This window comes from Balaenoptera ricei, chromosome 18 (genome assembly GCF_028023285.1).
Source record: "Balaenoptera ricei isolate mBalRic1 chromosome 18, mBalRic1.hap2, whole genome shotgun sequence".
NCBI classification, from domain to species: Eukaryota; Metazoa; Chordata; class Mammalia; order Artiodactyla; family Balaenopteridae; genus Balaenoptera; species Balaenoptera ricei.
The window spans coordinates 41,113,625-41,139,644 of NC_082656.1; positions in this window are offsets into that span (position 1 = coordinate 41,113,625).

A 26,020-nucleotide genomic window follows, 5' to 3' on the forward strand; every position below is an offset into this window, starting at 1 on the left:
TTTTCGCTTAAATCAATTTGAATATTTAGTTAATTTATTTATTTTTTCCAAAATGAAATAATGTAGATATTGACTTTATAAATGTGGACATTTTTGCATACAACCTCTTATATTTTATGTTACAGAAAATTTTCTTTGTCTTCAATTTGTTTGTTTGGTTGTATTTTATTTTATTTTATTTTGGAATTTTCAAGCAGGTTCTAAGGAACTAAGATACACAAGTGACTTTTGAAGAAAAAAGTTTGAGACCATACACTCCCCTATAAAAAGCTAAAATAATTAAGAGAGTGTAGTATTAGACTAAAATAGAATATACAATAAAGAAAAAAAGTCCAGACAAAGACTCATTCTTATATCTTTACACCATATTTGAAAATTAAAATAAAATAAGAGAGAGAGAGAAAGAAAGCAGCACTTATTCTTTAACAAGTGGTGTTGGTGAAATTTAATATTCAGATTAGACAAAAAATAAACTTTGAACAGTATTTCATACTATAAAAATAATTAAGATATATCATAAAATTAAATATGGAAGCTAACATAGACAATTCCTAGAATAAAGCATAATAAAATATATTTAAATCATTGGGGTAGACAAAGACTTATTAAACCATACACCAAAATTATTAAACCTAAAAGAAAATATTGGAGTATTTTGATATAATTAAAATTAAATAGTTTGCTCATCAAAAGAAACTATTAAAAGAATTAAAAGACAAGCCACAACAGAGAGAAGATATTTGCAATGCATATATCTGACAAAGTATGAGTAATCACAATTTTAAAATAAGTAAGAGACATGTAACTTTTCAAATATATAAAATTAGAAGGATTTCCCCCTAAAATTAAATAATTTAAAGCACAGGGAGATACTTCAGAATATGCTGTAACTTAATATTAATAAATAAATCAACAATCAAGAAAAATACAGAAGGGTTTACTTGTTTGATCATTATTTAACTTTCTATAAGATTTATTTAGTATCTGCCTCAGATAAATGAATATTTATGAGGGTGCATGGAAAGGGAGTGGCCTAGATAGTGGAGTAGGTGGACCTTGAGCTAACCTCCATCCATGGGCACACCAAAATTACAACTACGTACAGAGAAACAATTGGCGAGGAAGACGAAGACTAGCAGAAAAGATATTCTACAAGTAAAGATATAAAGAAGGAACCACAATGAGACAGGTAGGAGGGGCAGAGACATGGTATAATCAAGGCCCATAGCCACAGGTGAGTGACCCACAAATGAGAAGATAATTAAAATTACAGAGTTTCTCCCCAAGGAGCAAGGGGATTGACATCCCCTTATCAGACATATCAGACTCCCCAGCCCAAGGCTCCTATCCCAGGAAGACAAACCAAAAGAATGTTTGGCTTTGAAGGCCAGAGGGTGGTGGGAAGTAGAGACCCCACATGTAAAGTGTGCACACAAAATTGCATATACTCTGGGACAAAGGGCAGAAGCAGCCCTTTGAAAGGAGCCTGGGTAGATCCACCTGCTTATTGTGGAGAGCCTCCTTGAAAGGCTGGAGACAACTGCACCTCACACTGGAGAGATAAACACTGGCTGCAGCCACTTTGGGGAGGTTGTTCTACCATGAGGACACTGGTGCTGGAATCCTCCCTCTGGCTTATTAGTACCAGGACCCAGCCCGACCCACCAGCCTGTCAGCACCAGTACTGGGATGTCTTAGGCCAAGCAACTAGCTGGCTGTGAACACAGTCTCACCTACCAGCAGTCTGGTTGCATCAATACCCCCTGAGCCATCAGCTGCCCCAGGACGTGGCCCTGTCCACCAGAGGGCCCAGGACATGGCCTTATACACCAAGAACTGGGCTAAACTTCCTCTACCAGTGGGCAGGCACCAGCCCCAGAAGGTACTGGGCCCCAGCGCCCCTCACAAGCAGGCTAACATACCATCCAGGGCACTGCAGCCAGAGATCCCAAGACCTGACTTTGCCCACCAGTGTGTGGACACTAACCCCAAGACCTGGTCTCCCCCACCCATGGACAAGCACTAGCTCCAGGATCCCCTGAGCCCCAGCCCTGACCACAAGAGTTCAGACGGCAGCCCCATGACCAACACAGACCCTCAGTCTACTGTGTCAGTATCCAGCCCATGCACCTATAGGCCAGCATCAGCCAGGAATCCCCTAGGCCCAACCACATCCACTAACTGACTGCTACTAGCTTCAGAACCTTGCAACCAGCTATGGCAAGAACCAGCAGGTTAACATCAGTACTGGGACAACCGGGGCCCCAGCACTGCTTATCAGCAAGCCAACATCAGCTTTTAGACACCTTGGACAACTCAGTCAGACACTCCAGATCTAGGTCCACTTACCAGTGGGCCAACACCAGCTTTGGGATACCCTGGAAACCACAGCCAACCATGTCAGAACTGGCTAAACCAACCACTGTGCTGACAGGTTGACACTAAATCTGAGAACCTTATCCCAGCAACCACCCACCCAGGAACCTGGCTCTGCCCACCAGAGGGCCAGCACTAGCCAGGGAATACCCTGAGGCTCCATAGCCAGGCACCTCATGATGCAGCAACACCACATAATTTAGGACCTGATAAACACCTGGATCACGAACCAGCCATGCCTACCAGGCCACCCACAGTAGTTAGCCCACCACAACAGAAGAGCTGATGCAGCCTACATTGGTGGCACCCCGAGAACATGTAGCTCTTGTGACAAGAGGAAAGTGTGCTGCTGGTATTCATAGCTTATCTACAAAAGGCCACATTTCCAACGTCAGGAAATACAACCAATCTACCAAATACATGGAAATAAAAACAACACATTAAGTGAAATGTGGCAAAAGAAGAATGTGTTTCAAATGAAGGAATAAGTTAAAACCTCAGAAAAGAATTAAATGAAGTGGAGATAAGCAATCTACCCTATAAAGAGTTCAAGGTAATGATCATAAAGATGCTCAGAGAACTCAGGAGACTAGCTGAACAGAAAGAGATGTTAGAAGATTTTAACAAAGAGTTAGAAAATATAAAGAATAGGGACTTCCCTGGTGGTGCAGTGGTTAAGAATCTGCCTGCCAATGCAGGGGACATGGGTTCAATCTCTGGTCCAGGAAGATCCCACATGCCATGGAACAACTAAGCCCATGCACTACAACTATTGAGCCTGTGCTCTAGAGCCCATGAGCCACAAAAACTGAGCCCACGTGCCACAACTACTGAAGCCCACATGTGCCTAGGGCCTGTGCCCCGCAACAAGGGAAGCCACCACAATGAGAAGTCTGCACACCACAATGAAGTATAGCCTCTGTGCTGCAAATAGAGAAAGCCCATGAGCAGCAATGAAGACACAACACAGCCAAAAATAAATAATAAATAAATAAATTTATTAAAAAGAAAAATAAAAGAAAGAGATGAGGAATACAATAACTGAAATAAAAAATACATTAGAAGGAATCAACAGATTAGATAATACAGAAGAACAGATCATCTAACTGGAAGAAAAAGTAGTGGAAATAAATGAAACAGAACATAAAAAAGAAACAAAGAATAAAAAGAAATGAGGACAAGTTTAAGAGACTTCTGAGACAACTTCAAGCTTACTAACATTGGCTTATAAGAAAAGAAGAGAGAGAGAAAAGTCCAGAGAACATACTTGAAATCATAATAGCTGAAAACTTACCCAACCTGGGAAAGGAAACAGACATCCAGGTTGAGGAAGCACAGAGAGTCCCAAGCAGGATCAACCTAAAGAGGACCACACCAAGACATGTTGTAATTAAAATGGCAAAAATTAAAGTTGAGAAGAGAATATATAAAAGCATCAATGGAAAATCAACTAGTTATGCACAGTAGAACTCAAAACTATCAGCAGACTTTTCATCAGAAACTCTGCAGGCCAAAAGGGAAGGGCACAATATATTTAAAGTGATGAAATAAAAAAAAAAAAAAAACTACAACCAAGAACACTATACCCAGCAAAGCATTTATTAAGATTTGAAAGAAAGTTTGTAGAGAAGCAAAAGCTAAAGGAGTTCAGTACTACCAAACCAGCTTCACAAGAAATGTTAAAGAGACTTCTCTATTTGAGAAAAAGGCAACAACTAGAAATATAAAAATTATGAAAAGAAAATTCTCATTGGTAAAGGCAAATATACAGTAAAGGTACTAAATCAACCATGTATATAAAGCTAGTGGGAATGTTAACAGACAAAAGTAGTAAAATCATCTATATCCGCAATAAGTAGTTAAGGGATACACAAAACAAAATCATTTAAAATATGATGTCAAAACAGTAAACATGTCAGGGAGTAAAAGCACAGTGTTGTTAAAGTGTGTTTGAACTTAAGAAATCAGCAACTTTGTTATGTATGTATATGTATTCCTATATATAAAGCTCATGGTAAACACAAACATAAAGTGTGTAATAAATATACACACAAAAAAGATAAAGGAATCCAAATATAACAATAACAACCCCAAAACAATTCACAGAATGGAATATATATATATATATATATATATATATATATATATATATATATATATATATATTATATTCTATATATATTCTATATATAGAATATATACATATATATATGTATATATTCTATTCTGTTGCTTTTGGTTGGAATGTTATATGAATATAATATCATTCTTTTCAAGTGCACATGTAACATTCTCCAGGATAGATCACAAGCTAGGCCACAAAAGAAGTGTCAGTAAATTTAAGAAAAGTGAAATCGAATAAAGTATTTTTTTCCAAGCACAATCCTAGGAGACTAGAAATCAACTAAAAAAAAGACTGCATAAGAAAAATATGTGGAGGCTAAACAACATGCGATTAAACAATCTAAGGATCACTGAAGAAATCAAAGAAATACCTGGAGAGAAATAAAAATAAAAACAAAATAATCCAAAATCTGTGGAACTTCAAAAGCAGTTCTAAGACGGAAGATTATAGTGATAAAAACCTACCTCAGAAAACAAGAACAACTCAAATAAACATAACCTTATGCCTAAAGGAGGTAAAAAAAGAAAAACAAACAAAACCCAAAGGTAATAGAAGCAAAGAAAGCAAAAAGATCAGAGCAGAAAAAAATTAAATAGAGACGAAAAAGCAATAGAAAATATAAATGAAACAAGAGCTAGTTCTTTGAAAAGATAAACGTTTAGGCTGACTCATCAAGACAAAAAAAGAGAGAGAGCCCAAATCAGAAATTAAAAAGAATTGACAGCCTACACAACAAAACTTAAAAGGGTCATAAGAGATTACTATGAAAAGTTATACAGTGATATAATGAACAACATAGAAGGAATGGATAAATTCTTAGAAATGTACAATCTCCCAAGATTGAACCAGGAAGAAATAGAGAATATAAACTAGTTACCAGTAATAAAATTGAATCGGTAATTTAAGAAAACTCCTAATAAATAAACAAACTAAAAAAGTTCAGAACCAGGTAGCTTCACAGGTGAATTTTACCACACATTTAGAAAACAGTTAACACAAATCCTTCTCAAATTGTTCCAAAAATTGCAGAAAAAGAAATACTTCAGAATTCAGTCTATGAGGTCAGTATCATCCTGATGACAAAACCTGACAAATATATCACAAAAAAGGAAATTACAGACCAATATCACTGATAAACATAGATGCAAAATTCCTTAATGAAATATTACCAAACCGAATTCAACCATACATTAAAAAAATCATTTGCCATGATCAAGTGGGATTTATCCCAGTGATGTGAGGATTGTTCAATAGCCACAAGTCAATCCATTTGATACACCACATTAAAAAATTGAAGAATAAAAATCATATGGTCATCTCAGCAGATGTGGAAAAAGATTTTGACAAAATTCAACATCATTTAAGACAAAAACTTTAAACAAAGTGGATATAGAGGAATCATACCTCAACATAATAAAGGCCATATGTGACAAGCCCATGGCTAACATCATACTCAACAGTGAAAAGCTGAAAGCATTTCCTCTAAGGTCAGGAAAAAGACAAGAATGCCCACTGTCACCACTTTTATTCAACATAGTATTTTATGTCCTAGCCATGGCAATCAGACAAGAAAAATAAATTAAAAAAATCCAATTCAGAAAAGAAGAAGTAAAACTGCCACTATTTACAGACGACATTATACTCTACATAGAAAATCCTAAAGATGTCACCAAAATCCTACTTGAACTCATCAATGAATTTGGTAAAATTGCAGAATACAAAATTAATATACAGATATCTGTTGTATTTCTATAGCCTAACAATAAATTATCAGAAATAGAAATGAAGAAACAATCCCATTTACAATTGCACCAAAAAGAATAAAATACTTAAAAATAAATCTAACTAAGAGGTAAAAGACCTGCTCTCTGAAAACTATGGAACACTGATTAAAAAAAAAAAAATGAAGATGACATGAACAGATGGAAAAAGGGTTCATGGCTTTGAATAATTAATATTTTTAAAATGACCATAAATATTCAAGGCAATATATTACCTCAGTGAAATCCCTATCAAAATAACAATGGCGATCATTGAGAGAGGATTAACCAAGATGGCAGAGTAGAAGGACGTGCTCTCACTCCCTCTTGCAAGAGCACCAGAATCACAACTGGCTGCTGGACAATCATCGATAGGAAGACACTGGAACTCACCAAGGAGGATACCCCACGTCCAAGGACAGAGGAGAAGCCACAGTGAGACGGTAGGAGGGGCGCAATCAGAGTAAAATCAAATCCCATAACTGCTGGGTGGGTGACTCACAGACTGGTGAACACTTATACCACAGAACTCCACCCACTGGAGTGAAGCTTCTGAGCCCCACGTCAGGCTTCCCAACCTGGGGGTCCGGCAACGGGAAGAGGAATTCCTAGAGAATCAGATATTGAAGCCTAGTGGGAATTGATTGCAGGACTTTGACAGGACTGGGGGAAACAGAGACCCCACTCTTGGAGGGCACACACAAAGTAGTGTGTGCATCGGGACCCAGGGGAAGGAGCACTGACCCTGGGGGAGACAGAACCAGACCGACCTGCTGGTGTTGGGGGGGTCTCCTGCAGAGGTGGGGGGTGGCTCTGTTTCACCGTGGGGACAAGGGCACTGGCAGCAGAGGTTCTGGGAAGTGCTCCTTGGGGTGAGCCCTCCCAGTGTCTGCCATTAACCCCATCAAAGAGCCCAGGTAGGCTCCAGTGTTGGGTTGCCTCAGGCAAAACAACCAACAGGGAGGGAACCCAGTCCCACCCATCAACAGTCAAGTGGATTAAAGTGTTAGAGAGCTCTGTCCGCCACAGCAACAGTCAGCTCTACCCACCACCAGAGCCTCACATCAAGCCTCTTAGATAGCCTCAACCACCAGAGGGCAGACAACAGAAGCAAGAAAAACTACAATCCTGCAGCCTGTGGACCAAAACCCACAGTTACAGAAAGATAGACAAGATGAAAAGACAGAGGGCTATATATCAGATGAAGGAACAAGAAAAAACCCCAGAAAAACAACTAAATGAAGTGGAGATAGGCTACCTTCCAGAAAAAGAATTCAGAATAATGATAGTGAAGATGATCTAGGACCTCGGAATAAGAATGGAAGCAAAGATTGAGAAGATGCAAGAAATGATTAACAAAGACCTAGAAGAATTAAAGAACAAACAAACAGAGATGACCAATACAATAACTGAAATGAAAACTACACTAGAAGGAATCAATAGCAGAATAACTGAGGCAGAAGAACGGATAAGTGACCTGGAAGACAGAATGGTGGAATTCACTGCTGCGGAACAGAATAAAGAAAAAAGAATGAAAAGAAATGAAGACAGCCTAAGAGACCTCTGGGATAACATTAAATGCAAGAACATTCGCATTATAGGGGTCCCAGAGGGAGAAGAGAGAGAGAAAGGGCCAGAGAAAATATATGAAGAGATTATAGTCGAAAACTTCCCTAACATGGGAAATGAAATAGCCACCCAAGTCCAGGAAGTGCAGAGAGTCCCATACAGGATAAACCCAAGGAAAAACACGCCGAGACACATAGTAATCAAAGTGGCAAAAATTAAAGACAAAGAAAAATTATTGAAAGCAGCAAGGGAAAAATGACAAATAACATACAAGGGAACTCCCATAAGGTTAACAGCTGATTTCTCAGCAGAAACTCTACAAGCCAGAAGGGAGTGTCATGATATACTTAAAGTGATGAAAAGGAAGAACCTACAACCAAGATTACTCTACCCAGCAAGGATCTCATTCAGATTTGATGGAGAAATCAAAAGCTTTACAGACAAGCAAAAGCTAAGAGAATTCAGCACCACCAAACCAGCTCTACAACAAATGCTAAAGGAACTTCTCTAAGTGGGAAACACAAGAGAAGAAAAGGACCTACAAAAACAAACCCAAAACAATTAAGAAAATGGTCATAGGAACATACATATCGATAATTACCTTAAACGTGAATGGATTAAATGTTCCAACCAAAAGACACAGGCTTGCGGAATGGATACAAAAACAAGACCCATATATATGCTGTCTACAAGAGACCCACTTTAGACCTAGGGACACATACAGACTGAAAGTGAGGGGATGGAAAAAGATATTCCATGTAAATGGAAATCAAAAGAAAGCTGGAGTAGCTATACTCATATCAGATAAAATAGACTTTAAAGTAAAGAATGTTACAAGAGACAAAGAAGGACACTACATAATGATCAAGGGATCAATCCAAGAAGAAGATATAACAATTATAAATATATATGCACCCAACATAGGAGCACCTCAATACATAAGGCAACTGCTAACAGCCATAAAAGAGGAAATTGACAGTAAGACAATAATAGTGGGGGACTTTAACACCTCACTTACACCAATGGACAGATCATCCAAAATGAAAATAAATAAGGAAACAGAAGCTTTAAATCACACAATAGACCAGAGAGATTTAATTGATATTTATAGGACATTCCATCCAAAAACAGCAGATTACACGTTCTTCTCAAGTGTGCACGGAACATTCTCCAGGATAGATCACATCTTGGGTCACAAATCAAGCCTCAGTAAATTTAGGAAAATTGAAATCATATCAAGCATCTTTTCTGACCACAATGGTATGAGATTAGAAATGAATTACAGGGAATAAAACGTAAAAAAGACAAACACATGGAGGCTAAACAATACGTTACTAAATAACCAAGAGATCACTGAAGAAATCAAAGAAGAAATCAAAAAATACCTAGAGACAAATGACAATGAAAACACGACGACCCAAAACCTATGGGATGCAGCAAAAGCAGTTCTAAGAGGGAATTTTATAGCTATACAAGCCTACCTAAAGAAACAAGAAAAATCTCAAGTAAACAATCTAACCTTACACCTAAAGAAACTAGAGAAAGAAGAAAAAACAAAACCGAAAGTTAGCAGAAGGAAAGAAATCATAAAGATCAGAGCAGAAATAAATGAAATAGAAACAAAGAAAACAATAGCAAAGATCAATAAAACTAAAAGCTGGTTCTTTGAGAAGATAAACAAAATTGATAAGCCATTAGCCAGACTCATCAAGAAAAAGAGGGAGAGGACTCAAATCAATAAAATCAGAAATGAAAAAGGAGAAGTTACAACAGACACTGCAGAAATACAAAGCATCCTAAGAGACTACTACAAGCAACTTTATGCCAATAAAATGGACAACCTGGAAGAAATGGACAAATTCTTAGAAAGGTATAACCTTCCAAGACTGAACCAGGAAGAAACAGAAAATATGAACAGACCAATCACAAGCAATTAAATTGAAACTGTGATTAAAAATCTTTCAACAAACAAAAGTCCAGGACCAGATGGCTTCACAGGTGAATTCTATCAAACATTTAGAGAAGAGCTACTACCTATCCTTCTCAAACTCTTCCAAAAAATTGCAGAGGAAGGCACACTCTCAAACTCATTCTATGAGGCCACCATCACCCTGATACCAAAAACAGACAAAGACACTACAAAGAAAGAAAATTACAGACCGATACCACTGAAGAATATAGATGCAAAAATCCTCAACAAAATACTAGCAAACAGAATCCAACAGCACATTAAAAGGATCATACACCATGATCAAGTGGGGTTTATCCCAGGGATGCAAGGATTCTTCAATATACACAAATCAATCAATGTGATACACCATATTAACAAATTGAAGAAGAAAAACCATATGATCATCTCAATAGATACAGAAAAAGCTTTTGACAAAATTCAACACCCATTTATGATTAAAACTCTCCAGAAAGTGGGCATAGAGGGAACCTACCTCAACATAATAAAGGCCATATACGACAAACCCACAGCAAACATCATTCTCAATGGTCTCTAAGTGGTGCTGGGAAAACTGGACAGCTACATGTAAAAGAATGAATTTAGAATACTCCCTAACACCATACACAAAAATAAACTCAAAATGGATTCAAGACCTAAATGTAAGACTGGACACTATAAAACTCTTAGAGGAAAACATAGGAAGAACACTCTTTGACATAAATCACAGCAAGATCTTTTTTGATCCACCTACTAGAGTAATGGAAATAAAAACAAAAATAAACAAATGGGACCTAATGAAACTTCAAAGCTTTTGCACAGCAAAGGAAACCATAAACAAGACGAAAAGACAACCCTCAGAATGGGAGAAAATATTTGCAAACCAATCAACGGACAAAGGATTAATCTCCAAAATATATAAACAGCTCATTCAGCTCAATATTAAAGAAACAAACACCCCAATCCAAAAATGGGCAGAAGACCTAAATAGACATTTCTCCAAAGAAGACATATAGACGGCCACGAAGCACATGAAAAGATGCTCAACATCACTAATTATTAGAGAAATGCAAGTCAAAACTACATTGAGGTATCACCTCACACCAGTTAGAATGGGCATCATCAGAAAATCTACAAACAACAAATGCTGGAGAGGGTGTGGAGAAAAGGGAACCCTCTTGCACTGTTGGTGGGAATGTAAATTGATACAGCCACTATGGAGAACAATATGGAAGTTCCTTAAAAAACTAAAAATAGAATTACCATATGATCCAGCAATCCCACTACTGGGCATATACCCAGAGAAAACCGTAATTCAAAATGACACATGCACCCGAATGTTCATTGCAGCACTGTTTACAATAGCCAGGTCATGGAAGCAACCTAAATGCCCATCAACAGACGAATGGATAAAGAAGATGTGGTACATATATACAATGGAATATTACTCAGCCATAAAAAGGAACGAAATTGAGTCATTTGTTGAGACGTGGATGGATCTAGAGACTGTCATACAGAGTGAAGTAAGTCAGAAAGAGAAAAACAAATATCGTATATTAACGCATGTATGTGGAACCTAGAAAAATGGTACAGATGAGCCAGTTTGCAGGGCAGAGGTTGAGACACAGATGTAGAGAACGGACATATGGACACCAAGGGGGGAAAACTGCGGTGGGGTGGGGATGGTGTTGTGCTGAATTGGGCGATTGGGATTGACATGTATACACTGATGTGTATAAAATTGATGCCTAATAAGAACCTGCAGTATAAACAAACAAACAAACAAAACAACTAATACTAAACTTTCATTGGGTTATTTGTATGGAAATATGTTAATATAAATGTTTCAGACATTACATGAAATTTCTAAAAATCTTATATGTTCTGGTATAATGTTATAAGTTATAATCCTAGTTATTACCTTAAAATGTATATCTCAGAAATAACTAATTTTCTTGTCAACTTCATTATTATGAACTTTCATCAAATTTTTAACTGTGGTCACTTTTAAGTCTTTTGTCATTTACAGACAGTTCTGTGTGTACTCTGATGCTTTTGCAAATATGTTCCTATAAAAGGGTTTCATCTTTAAGAAATTCATGGAAAAGACTCTGACAAGTACAGGCTTCTGGTAACTGACTGTACTGCTGAACTGAATGAATAAGCAGAACTGAATTTTCAGAACTCTTATGAAAAACTGATGAACTCATAAAAGTGCTAACAAAAGATCAAGATGAAAAAAAAATTAATTACATGGGACTGAGTGAACTGATGAGGATGAGTATAATTTTTGTGACTTTCTGTCTGAATTAAAAAAAAAAAAATCCAACAAGGACTCAGAGGCAAAGAATATACAAATCATTTTCACTCCAAAGTAAAGGAGCTGTTACAGTGGAGGATTACTGGACTGAATGTCAATATTATGACATAAAAAAAAAATAACAATGGCATTTTTCAGAACTATAACAAATAATTATAAAATTTGTATGGAAAATCTAAAGACACTAAATAGCCTAAACAATGCTGAGAAAGAAGAACAAAGACCCAGGTATCACACTCCCTGATTGCAAACCATACTACAAAACTACAGTAATAAAACAATATAATACAGAAAAACAGATACATAGATCAGTGGAACAGAACTGAGAGACCAAAAATGAACCTACATTTATATGGGCAATTAATCTATGACAAAGAAGCAAAGACTAAACAATGGAGAAAAGACAGCCTCTTCAATAAATGATGTTGGGAAAACTGGGTAACTACATGCTAAAGAATCAAACTGGACTACTTTCTCACACCATGAACAAAAATAAATTCAAAATGTATTAAAGACTTAAATGTATGAACAGAAGCCATAAGACATGTGGGAGAAAATCTAGGTAGTACACTCTTTGATATCAGTCTTAGTGATGTTTTCTTTGATATGTCTCCTCAGGCAAGAAACACAAAAACAAAAATAAATAAAAGGGACTACATCAAATTAGAAAGCTTTGGGTATGAAATGTACAGTGTGGGTAATATACTCAATAACTATGTAATATCTTAGTATGGTGACAGATCATGACTGAACTTCTCACGGTGATCCTTTTGAAATGTACAAAAATATTGAATCACTGAGTTTTGTAACAAGAACTAAGAGTGTTTCAGGCTAATGACAAGTTTAAAAGTCACAAAGAAATTCATTGCAAAAGAGATCAGATTTGTGGTTACTAGAAGTGGGGGTTGGGAGAGGGGAATTGAATGAAGGTAGTCAAAATGTACAAACATTCAGTTATAACATAAATAAGTACTAGGGATGTAATGTACAATGTGATAAATAGAATTAACACTGCTGTATGTTACATATGAAAGTTGTTATGAGAGAAAATCCAGAGTTCTCATCACAAGGAAAACATTCTTTCTGTTTCTTTAATTTTGTATCCATATGAGTTGATAGATGTCCACTCAACTAACTGTAATAATCATTTCATGATGTATGTAAGTCAAATCTCTTTCTAGAAACCTTAAATTATGCAGTTATGTATGTCAATTATATCTCATAAAAATGGAATTTTAAAAAAGAATACATTATTTTTAGTCTGGAAGCTTCAATGCACATTAATAAATAATGATTAAAATTACAATTACAATTACAAAAGAAGAAAATATATATCCAAGACTCATATACACCTATAAAACATAATTATATTTAAATATCCTCTAAGAAGGATGCAGTGTTAATAAAAAGAAAAGCAAAAGTATTCCAATATTATTTTCAGGTACTGACTCATTATATCAATGAATAAAAATAATTGTAATTTAAAATTGGAAAAATATTTGTTGTTAAACCTAATTTGAATGAACCATAAGTAATAAAATGCATTGAAAATAAGAGATAAAGAGAGATCAGAAGTCTACTTCAAAGAACAAGGGACCTTGTTTCAAAGAAAGATAAAAATGAACCAACATTATTAACTTTTTACAAATTTCACTAAAGTTATACTTTCCTATCTGTTCTTTTTTTAAATAAAAATGTTATTGTATCCCTGATGCTAATTTTATTATTATTCTTATTAGCTATATTTGCTATATATTTTACACAATTGAAATTTTGTTTCACATATAAATTTAAAACTTCTAATTTTGTTATAATCATAATAATCATAATAAGTAAATTGTTTACCCTGATATGTACTGTTTGTAGTGGAAGATGGAAGACTTCCTTATTAGTCTATATTAGCTGTAAGATATTTTATAGCATGAAGGATTAATAAGATTAAGCAGTGCAAGGAGACTGAGAAGCTTATCAGAGGTTTGCATGGATAATGAATCTAAAGGGGGGGAAAGAAATTATCAGCAAGGGCTAAGATGAAGAAAACAATATAACATTCAGAGGCTTTTGTTTGGAAACCAGAAGATCTGTAACATGGAGTAAACAAGAATTAGAAATAGGTCTCATAAGAACAAAAACCCAACTTTGAATCATCTCACTATCTGTATGATACCTGTCATCTGTGAAGGTTATGTGATTGAGAGAAGCAAAAGTAGTCTTTGGAATTTAAATGTACAAAGTTGACACCTCATCACATATATTTAGATACATGAGGAAGAAAAATATAACCAAATATCAATAGATATAAACAAAACATAACAAAATTAAAAAGCAGAATGAACAGTCTTATGAATTACTCAGCTTCATTCAGATATGAAAATTAAAAGAGATATGACTAATAAAATTCAAAGCAGTATGACAATCTTAAAAATATAATCAAGTTAATAGAAATACATAGTAGAGCACAGTTTCCTCATCTTTTATTATTACTATACAGTGTATTGGTTTTTTTTTGGATGGAATGTCCTATAAATATCAATGAAGTCCATCTTGTTTAATGTATAATTTAAAGCTTGTGTTTCCTTATTTATTTTCATTTTGGATGATCTGTCCATTGATGTAAGTGAGGTGTTAAAGTCCCCCACTATTATTGTGTTATTGTCAATTTCCTCTTTTATAGCTGTTAGCAGTTGCCTTATGCATTGAGGTGCTCCTATGTTGGGTGCACAAATATTTATAATTGTTATATCTTCTTCTTGGATTGATCCTTTGATCATTATGTAGTGTCCTTCTTTGTCTCTTGTAATAGTCTTTATTTTAAAGTCTATTTTGTCTGATATGAGAATTGCTACTCCAGCTTTCTTTCGATTTCCATTTGCATGGAATATCTTTTTCCATCCCCTCACTTTCAGTCTGTATGTGTCCCTGGGTCTGTAGTGGGTCTCTTGTAGACAGCATATATATGGGTCTTGTTTTAGTATCCATTCAGCCAGTCTGTGTCTTTCGGTTGGAACATTTAATCCATTTACATTTAAGGTAATTATCGATATGTATGTTTCTATTACCATTTTCTTAATTGTTTTGGGTTTATTATTGTAGGTCTTTCCTTCTCTTGTGTTTCTTGCCTAGAGAAGTTCCTTCAGCATTTGTTGTAAAGCTGGTTTGGTGGTGTTGAACTCTCTCAGCTTTTGCTTGTCTGTAAAGGTTTTAATTTCTCCATCAAATCTGAATGAGATCCTTGCTGGGTAGAGTAATGTTGGTTGTAGGTGTTTCTCCTTCATCACTTTAAATATGTCCTGCCACTCCCTTCTGGCTTGCAGAGTTTCTGCTGAAAGATCAGTTGTTAACCTTATGGTGATTCCCTTGTGTGTTATTTGTTGTTTTTCCCTTGCTGCTTTTAATATGTTTTCTTTGCATTTAATTTTTGATAGGTTGATTAATAAGTGTCTTGGCGTGTTTCTCCTTGGATTTATCCTGTATGGGACTCTCTGCACTTCCTGGACTTGAATGAATATTTCCTTTCACATATTAGGGAAGTTTTCAACTATAATCTGTTCAAATACTTTCTCAGTCCCTTTCTTTTTCTCTTCTTCTTCTGGGACCCCTATAATTCGAATGTTGGTGTGTTTCATGTTGTTCTAGAGGTGTCTGAGACTGTCCATAATCATTTTCATTCTTTTTTCTTTATTCTGCTCTGCAGTAGTTATTTCCACTATTTTATCTTCCAGGTCACGTATCCGTTCTTCTGTCTCCCTTATTCTGTTATTGATTCCTTCTAGAGAATTTTTATTTCAGTTATTGTGTTCTTCATCATTTTTTGTTTGCTCTTTAGTTCTTCTAGGTCCTTGTTAAACGTTTCTTGTATTTTCTCCATTCTATTTCCAAGATTTTGGATTTCTTTACTCTCATTATTCTGAATTCTTTTTCAGGTAGACTGCCTATTTCCTCTTCATTTTTTTGGTCTGGTGGGTTTTTACCCTGCTCCTTCACCTTCTGTGTGTTTCTCTGTCTTCTCATTTTGCTTAACTTACTGTGTTTGGTGTCTCCTTTTTGCAGGCTGCTGTTTTGTATTTTCTGTTGTTTTTGGTGTCTGCCTCCATTGGCTAAAGTTGGTTCAGTGGGTTGTGTAGGCTTCCTGGTGGAGGGGACTAGTGCCTGTGTTCTGGTAGATGAGGCTGGATTTTGTCTTTCTGGTGGGCACATCAGCATCCGGTGGTGTGTTTTGGGGTGTCCGTGACCTTATTATGATTTTAGGCAGCCTCTCTGTTAATAGGTGGGGTTGTGTTCGTGTCTTGCATGGTGTTTGGCATAGGGTTTCCAGCACTGTAGCTTGCTGGTAATTGAGTGGAGCTGCGTCTTGGTGTTGAGATGGAGATCTCTGGGAGATTTTCGCCATTTGATGTTATGTGGAGCTGAGAGTTCTCTAGTGTACCAATGTCCTGAACTCGGTTTTCCCAGCTCAGAGGCACAGGCCTGATGCCTGGATGGAGCGCCAAGACCCTGGTATCCACACGGCTCAGAAGAAAAAGGAGAAAGAAAGAGAGAAAGAAAGAAAAAACAAAATAAAATAAAATAAAGTGATTACAATAAAAAATAATTAATAAAAATTTACAAAAAATTTTAAGTAATAAAAAAAAAGAAAGAAGAGCGCATGAAACCTAAAAACAAATCCACCGTTCATAACAAGTGCTAAAAAATATACTAAAAAACAAAAATAAAAACAAAGAAACGGACAGACAGAACCCTAGGACAAATGGTAAAAGCAAAGCTATACACACAAAATCACACACAGAAGCATACACATACACACTCACAAAAAGAGAAAAAGGAAATATATATATATATATATCATTACTCCCAAAGTCCACCACCTCAATTTGGGATGATTTGTTGTCTATTCAGGTGTTCCACAGATGCAGGATACATCAAGTTAATTGTGGAGATTTAATCCGCTGCTCCTGAGGCTGCTGGGAGAAATTTCCCTTTCTCTTCTTTGTTCACACAGCTCCCAGGGTTCAGCTTTGGATTTGGCCCTGCCTCTCTATGTAGGTCTCCTGAGGCCGTGTGTTCCAGCTCAGACAGGATGGGGTTAAAGGAGCAGCTGATTAAGGGGCTCTGACTTACTCAGGCCGGGGAGAGGGAGTGGTACAGAATGCGGGTGAGCCTGTAACGGCAGAGGCCAGCGTGACACTGCAACAGCCTGAGGTGCACCATGTGTTCTCCCGGGGAAGTTGTCCCTGTATCACAGGACCCTGGCAGTGGAGGGCTGCAGAGGCACCATGGAGGGGAGGTGTGGATAGTGACCTGTGCTTATGCATGGGCTTCTTGGTGGCTGCAGCAGCAGCCTTAGAGTTTCATTCCCATCTCTGGGGTCCGCGCTGATAGCTGCTTCTTGCGCCCATCCCTGGAGCTCGTTTAGGCAGTGCTCTGAATCCCCTCTCCTCGCATACTCCAAAACAATGGTCTCTTGCCTCTTAGGCAGTTCCAGACGTTTTCCTGGACTCCCTCCCGGCTAGCTGTGGCTCACTAGCCCCCTTCAGGCTGTGTTCACACAGCCAACCGCAGTCCTCTCCTTGGGATCTGACCTTTGAAGCTGGAGCCTCAGCTCCCAGCCCCCGCCCACCCTGGCGGGTGAGCAAACAAGCCTCTCGGGCTGGTGAGTGCTGGTCGGCACCGATCCTCTCTGCGGGAAACTCTCCGCTTTGCCCTCCACACCCCTGTTGCTGTGCTCTCCTCCATGCCTCCAAAGCTTCCCCCCTCTGCCACCTGCAGATTCTGCCCCCGAAGGGGCTTCCTAGTGTGTGGAAACCTTTCCTCCTTCACAGCTCCCTCCCACTGGTGCAGGTCCCATGCCTAGTCTTTTGCTCTGTTTTTTCTTTTTTATTTTGCCCTACCCAGGTACGTGGGGAGTTTCTTCCTTTTGGGATTTCTGAGTTCTTCTGCCAGCGTTCAGTAGGTGTTCTGTAGGATTTGTTCCACATGCAGATGTATTTCTGATGTATTTGTCAGAGGAATGTGATCGCCACTTCTTACTCTTCCACCATCTTTCCCATATCCCTTATTTAAAAAAAAATTTTGTACTAAACTTTATTTTTTTGACATGTAAAAATTTGTACTTCTTTATCTATACAACTACTGGCTTTGGTGGTAGTGGTGGTTTCACAGTTGTATACTTTTTCTCAAACTCATCAAGTTGTACATATTAAATAGGTACAGTTTTTTACATGTCACATTAATTTTTTTTTATTCCCTTGCTCCCAGGAAAAGACTATTTTGTAGTCATAATAACCAGATTTTTAAAAAAAATTGGGGTACAGTTGCTTTACAATGTTGTGTTAGTTTCTGCTGTACAGCAAAGTGAACACAAAAAAGAGGGGATATACGTATACAGATTTTGTTTTCATTGAACTTTGTTTAATTGATTTTAATCAATTGGTGCTTTGAACCAGAAGCACTTCTAAAAGTCAACCTCTCAGCCATAGCCACATATTTTTGAATGTGAGCCAATTAGTTAAAACCTCATTGTCAACAGTTCAAGAGTCTCACCTGAATAACCACAGGTGACATTAACTGCCACTCCCCTCTGAAAGACCACCAATCTCTGAACTTGCTTCTCTGAACCCTGTATTTCATCAAATCCTCACTTTTCACAGAGAGACTGTCTACAAAAAGGTATAATTCCCTCCTGCTTAAGTATGTGATACATTTCAGTCTTACTTTCCTAAGTTGCTATTGCCTCATTCTCTATCACCTTTCAATGATACAATTTATTGAGTACACTTAAGATTTCTGCACTTTTGTATGTATATTTTAATAAAACTTTGTTAGACTAAGACAACCACCTTAAGCTTCTGAGATCTAGCTATGGATACTTAAGGAACTCATTGTAAGAAACACCTTAGTTTGGTCCCAAAACACCAGAAGACTTCTGGTAACAAAGGATGAAGTCAGAGATAACATTGGTTTGATATATTCTGCCAATATATTTTCTGTTAACTAAAACATACAGAAGCTCATAGAGCATGTTTGTTAACACCTGAAAGTCGTTTAAAAAGTTATAAAACAACAGCATAGTTAAAACATAATAATAAAGTTAATCTTTCTTATTTAGGGTCAGTTTCATTGGTCTCATGGTTTGGGTGGCTGTATAAATAGACAACATCATAAATAGACACTAAATGTCCTAAACAAAATTCTGATAAATGATTACAAACCCAGGGTCTTATTTATGCCATTTCTTACTGAATGTTGTCAAAATACTTCCAGTTGTCCAAACTTTAAAACTATAAACAGATATGACAATCCTCATCTTCCTCTCACAAATTACATCCTAATAACCTATTTATTTATAAATGTAAATCATAAATGTTTCCTAAGTCTTTTATTTTTAATTATATTGCCACCACCCACAATTGAATTTACCATTATTTCACACCAAAAATACAGCCACAATCTTCCTGTTTCCAGTCTTTTCTCCCAAACACAACCACTTTAGTCAAAACACTGATTATTTACATTGCAGTCAGTGTTTTAGTGAATCTGACACATCACTCTCCTGCTTAGAACCCATCTTTATTTTATCCTTTAGATAAAGTAAAAATTTATTTAGTAGAACATGAAAGCATGATGCATGGTTGCCAGAGGTGGGGAGTGGGGGTGGATGAATGGGTGAAGGGGGTCAAAGGTACAAATATCCAGTATTAATATAAATAAGTCATGGGGATGAAATGTACAGCATGGTGGCTATAATTAATAATACTGCATTGCACATTTGAAAGTTACTAAGAAAATAGCTCTTACAAGTTCTCATTACAAGGAAAAATAATTTTTGTTACTGTGTACAGTGTTGGATGTTAACTAGACATTGTAGGGATCATTTCACAATATATACAAATACTGAATCACTAAGTTGTACACATGAAACTAATATAATGTCAATAATACCACAGTATAAAAAAGAAATAAATGTGTGGTGCTGTATATCTCTCTCTTTTCCTATATAAAGCAAGATCCTTTGAATATAATAATCTTGTTTAATTCCCTTCTACCATATATGCCATCTTTGTCATGTGCTTTAATAATATACATTCTTTAATTCTTTATCAAATGAATCAAACTATTATTTGATTCATATGATAGTCATTTAGATTTGTGAATGCATTTATATTTATGTTATTTTTTCTTGTTATATTACAGAACTTTATTTTATATTTATATTTGAAAAATAGTTTACAAGTATGTTAGTCTGCTAGGCTGTCATTACAAAACATCACAGACTAGGTGGCTTAAACAATAGAAATTTATTTCTCACTACTATTCTGGAGACTAAAATCCAAGATCAAGGTTTCAGCTGGTTTGATTTATCCTGAGGTCTCTCTCCTTGGCTTTCAAATGTTTATTTTCTCTCTGTGTCCTCACTTGGTCTTTCCTTTGTGCAAACAAATTCTGATATTCTCCCTCTTCTTATAAAGACATGAGTTATATTGAAATAAGACTAAACACTTATAACTTCTTTTAAACTTAATTATCTCGTTAAAGACCTTATCTCCAAATTCAGTGACATTCAAGGGTACTGGGCATTAGAGCTTCAACATATGAACTTGGGGGAACATAATTCAGTCCACAAAATTATTGACAATTTCTACCAATTTTTATTTCTTTGAAAATATCTTTATTTCAGCTTCATTTTTGAGGGGACATCCCCCTTCCCTACCACTGAGGACAGAATTCTAGGTTGCCATTCATTTTCATTCTGCTATCTTAAGGTATCTTGTCACTGAATTCTGTCTTCCTTTTTGTTCATTTGTTTACTTAGATTTTATTTTTCTTTTGAGAAGTTGGCAATAGTCCTCTGTGTTGCTTATTTCAAGATAATGCCTTTCAGTTTCATTATTTTTATCTCCTTCTCTTTGGTTTTTAGCCATTTAATTATGTTGTGGAAATATGTAATTTTCCTTGTATGGGGTTCCTAGAACTTTTTGAAACTCAGTCTTAACGCCTTTTTATCATTTTGGAGGAATTTTAGTATATGTCTCTTCAGATATGTCAAGCATCCCATTCTGTTTCTCTTTTCATTCTTAGGATTCAGTTTTACATATATTATACCTTCAATTTATCCCTTATGTCTCGTATCCTCTTTTCTTTTTTTTCAAACTTTTTGTGTCTTAGTGTATCTTTCTCTTTATATGTAAGCTTGAGAATGTTCCAATCCTCAAATCCTCTCTTCAACTATGTGTAATATGCTGTTAAAATTATTCATTAAGTTTTTAAATTTTAGATTTTTGCTTTTTCACTTCTGGAATTTTATTTGGTTTTATTTTGAAATGATTGTGTTAAAAACTGCAATTTCATCATTTGTTTTTAATTGTTCTCTTTGTACTCTTCCCCAGATTTTCCTCTTTTGAGGCATTCTTTTGAGTTAATGGAGTATTTTTTTTTGTTTGTATTTTTTTTAATATTTATTGAAATATAATTTATATACAATGTTGTGTTAGTACCTGGTATACAGCAAAGTGATTCAGTTATACATACATATATATATATATATATATATATAAACACACACACACATATATATTCTTCTTTAACATTCTATTTCCTTATAGATTATTACAAGATATTGAGTATACTTCCCCTTGTTATACAGTAGGTCCTTGTTGGTTATCTATTTTGTATATAGTGGTGTGTATATTTCAATCCCAAACTCCTAATTTATCCCTCCACTAACCCCCCTTTGGTAACCATAAGTTTGTTTTTTTTGTCTGTGGGTCTATTCTGTTTTGTAAATAAGTACATTCATATCATACTTTTTTGACTCCACATATAAGCAATAACATATGATATTTGTCATTCTTTCACTATGTGGCTTACTTCACTTAGTATGATAATCTCTAGGTCCATCCACGTTGCTGCAAATGTCAGTATTTCATTCTTTTTTCATGGCTGAGTAATATTCCATTGTATATATGCACCATATCTTCTTTATCCATTCCTCTGGTGATGGACATTTAGGTTGCTTCCATGCCCTGTCTATTGTAAATAGTGCTGCAATGAATATTGGGGTGCATGTGTCTTTTTGAATTATGGTTTTCTCTGGGTATATGTCCAGTAGTGGGATTGCTGGGTCACATGGTAGTTCTATTTTCAGTTTTTAAGGAACCTTCATATTGTTCTCTGTAGTAGCTGTATCGATGTACATTCCCACTGACAGTGCAAGAGTGTTCCCTTTTCTCCACACCCTTTCCAGCATTTATTGTTCATAGATTTTTTAATGATGGCCATTCTGACTGGGGTGAGGTGATACATCATTGTAGTTTTGATTTGCATTTGTCTAGTGATATTGAGCATCTTTTTATGTGTTTGTTGGCCATCTGTCTATCTTCTTTGGAGAAATGTCTGTTTAGGTTTTCTGCCCATTGTTTGATTGGGTGGTTTGGGGTTTTTTGATGTTGAGCTGCATGAGCTCTTTGTATATTTTGGAAATTAATCCTTCATCAGTTGCTTCATTTGTAAATATTTTCTCCCATTCTGAGGGTTGCTGTTTCATCTTGTTTATGGTTTCCTTTGCTGTGCAAAAGCTTTTAAGTCTAATTAGCTCTCATTTGTTTTTTGTTTTTTGTTTTTATTTTCATTAATCTAAGAGGTGGGTCAAAAAAGATCTTGCTGTGATTTATGTCAAAGTGTGTTCTGCCTATGTTTTCCTCTAAGACTTTCATAGTTTCTGGCCTTACATTCAGATCTTTAATCCATTTTTAGTTTACTTTTGTGTATGGTGTTAGGGAGTGTTCTAATTTTATTCTTTTACATGTAGGTGTCCAGTTTTCCCAGCACCACTTATTGAAGAGACTGTCTTTTCTCCATTGTATGTTCTTGCCTCCTTGGTCATAAATTAGGTGACTGGGTTTATCTCTGGGATTTCTATCTTGTTCCATTGGTCAGTATTTCTGTGTTCATGCCAGTACCATACTGTCTTCATTACTGCAGCTTTGTAGTATAGTTTGAAGTCAGGGAACCTGATTCGTTCATCTCTGTTCTTCTGTCTCAGGATTGCTTTTGCTATTTGGGGTCTTTTGTGTTTCCATACAAATTGTAAAATTTTCTGTTCTAATTGTGTGAAAAATGCCATTGGTAATTTGATAGGGATTGCATTGAATCTGTAGATTGCTTTGGGTGCTATAGACATTTTCACAATATTAATCCTTCCAATCCAAGAACATGTTATATCTTTCCATCTGTTTGTGTCCTCTTTGATTTCTTTCATCAGTATCTTATAGTTTTCTGTGTACAGATCTTTTGCCTCCTTAGGTAGATTTATTCCTCGGTATTTTATTATATTTTTGCAATGGTAAATGGCCTTTGATTGTTAATGTATAGAAATGCAACAGATTTCTGTGTATTAATTTTGTATCCTACAACTTTACTGAATTCATTGATAAGCTTTAGTAGTTTTCTGGTCGCATCTTTAGGATTTTCTACATAGAGTATTATATTGTCTGCAAATATTTTGAGGTAGGTTCCCTCTAAGCCCACTTTCTGGAGAGTTTTTTTTTTTTATCATAAATTGGTGTTGAATTTTGTCAAAAGCTTTTCTGCACCTATTGAGATGATGTTTTGGTTTTTATTCTTCAATTTATTAATATGATGTATCACTCTGATTGACTTGTGAATATTGAAAACCCCTTGCATCCCTGGGATAAACCCCACTGGATCCTTTTAATATATTGTTGGATTCAGTTTGCTATTATTTTGTTGAGGAATTTTGCACTGATGTTCATCAGTGATATTGGCCTGCAATTTTCTTTTTTTGGTGGTATCTTTGTCTGGTTTTGGTATCTGGGTGATAGTAGCCTCATAGTATGTGTTTAGGAGTATTCCTTTCTTGGCAATGTTTTGAAATAGTTTCAGAAGGATATGTCTTAATTCCTCTCTCAGTGTTTGATAGAATTCACCTGTGAAGTCATCTAGTCCTGAACTTTTGTTTGTTGAGAGCATTTTAATCACAGATTCAATTTCAGTACTTGTAATTTGTCTTTTCATATTTTCTATTTCTTCTTGGTCCAGTCTTGGGAAATTATACCTTTCTCAGAATTTGTCCAATTATTCTACTTCATCCAATTTATTGGCACATAGTTGCTTGTAGTAGTCTTTTATGGTCCTTTGTGTTTCTGTTGTGTAGGTTGTAACTTCTCCTTTTTCAGTTCTAATTTTGTTGATTTGGGTCCTCTCCCTTTTTGTCTTGATGTGTCTGCCTAAGTGTTTATCAATTTTGATTATATTTTCAAAAATCCCAATTTTAGTTTCATTGTTCTTTTCTATTGTTTTCTTATCTCTGTTTTATTTATTTCTGCTCTGATCTTTATTTCCTTCTACTAATTTTGGGTTTTGTTTGTTCTTCTTTCTCTAGCTGCTTTAGGTGTATGGTTTGGTTGTTTATTTGAGATTTTTCTTGTTTCCTGAGGTAAGCTTGTATTGGTAAAAAGGTCCCTCACAGAACTGATTTTGCTGCACTCCATAGGTTTTGGATTGTTTTGGGTTCATTTTCAATTGTTTCTAGGTATTTTTTGATTTTCACTTTGCCTTCTTCAGTGATCCATTGGTTGTTTCATAATGTATTGTTTAGTCTCCACCTGTTTTTGTCTTTTGCAGTTTTATCTTGTAGTTGATTTCTAATGTCACATTGCTGTGACTGGAAAGGCGCTTGATATGATTTCAGTTTTCTGAAATTTATCGAGGCTTGCTTTGTGGTCCAGCATGTGATCTATCCTGGAGAATGTTCCATGTACACTTGAGAAGAAAGTGTATTCTGTTGCTTTCAAATGGAATGTCCTATAAATATCAATTAAATCTATCTGATCTAATGTGTCATTTAGGCTTTTTTTTTTTTTTTTTGATTTTCTGTCTGGATCATCTGTCCATTGATGCAAAGAGGGTGTTAAATTTCACCACTTATTGTGTTACTGTTAATTTCTCCCTTTATGTCTGTTAATATTATCATTATGTATTTAGGTGGTACTATACTGTGTGCATATATATTTACAATTTTTATATCTTCTTCTTGGATTGATCCCTTAATCGTTATGTAGTGTCCTTCTTTGTATCTTGTAACAGCCTTTATTTCAAAGTCTATTTTTTCTGGTATGAGTGTTGCTATTGCAGCTTTCTTTTGACTTCCATTTTCATAGAATACCTTTTTCCATCCCCTCACTTTCTGTCTGTATGTGTCTCTAGATCTGAAGTGAGTCTCTTGTAGGCAGCATATGTAGGCAGCATATGTATGGGTCTTGTTTTGTATCCATTCAGCCAATCTATATCTTTTGGTTGGCGCATTTAAACCTTTTACATATAAGTTAATTATCAATAAGTATGTTCTTACTGCCATTTTGTTAATTGTTTTGTGTTTGTTTTAGTAGGTTTTTTTTCTCCCCTTCTTTGGTTCTCTTCTCTTGTGATTTGATGACTTTCTTTATTGTTGTGTCTGGATTCTTTTTTCTTTTTCGTGTGTGTATATCTATTGCAGATTTTTGGTTTGTGGTGACCATGAGGTTTTGATATAGCTGCTCCTATATACATAAGATAGTTTTAAGTTGCTGGTCTCTTAATTTCAAATTCATTTCAAATGTCTTGCATTTGTACTCTCCTTCTCTCATGGTTATTGGTTTAGATATCATATCTGTGTCTGGACAATTTTCTACTTTATTGTATGTTTGCCTTTACTAATGAGATTTTCCATTCCATAATTTTCTTGTTTCTACTGTGGCCTTTTCTGTTCCTCCTAGGGAAGTTCCTCTATCTTTTGTTGTAAAGCTGGTATGGTTGTGCTGAACTTTCTTATATTTTGCTTGTCTATAAAGCTTTTGATTTCTCCATTGAATCTGATGAGAGCCTTGCTGGGTAGAGTATTCTTGGTTGTAGGTTTTTCCCTTTCATCA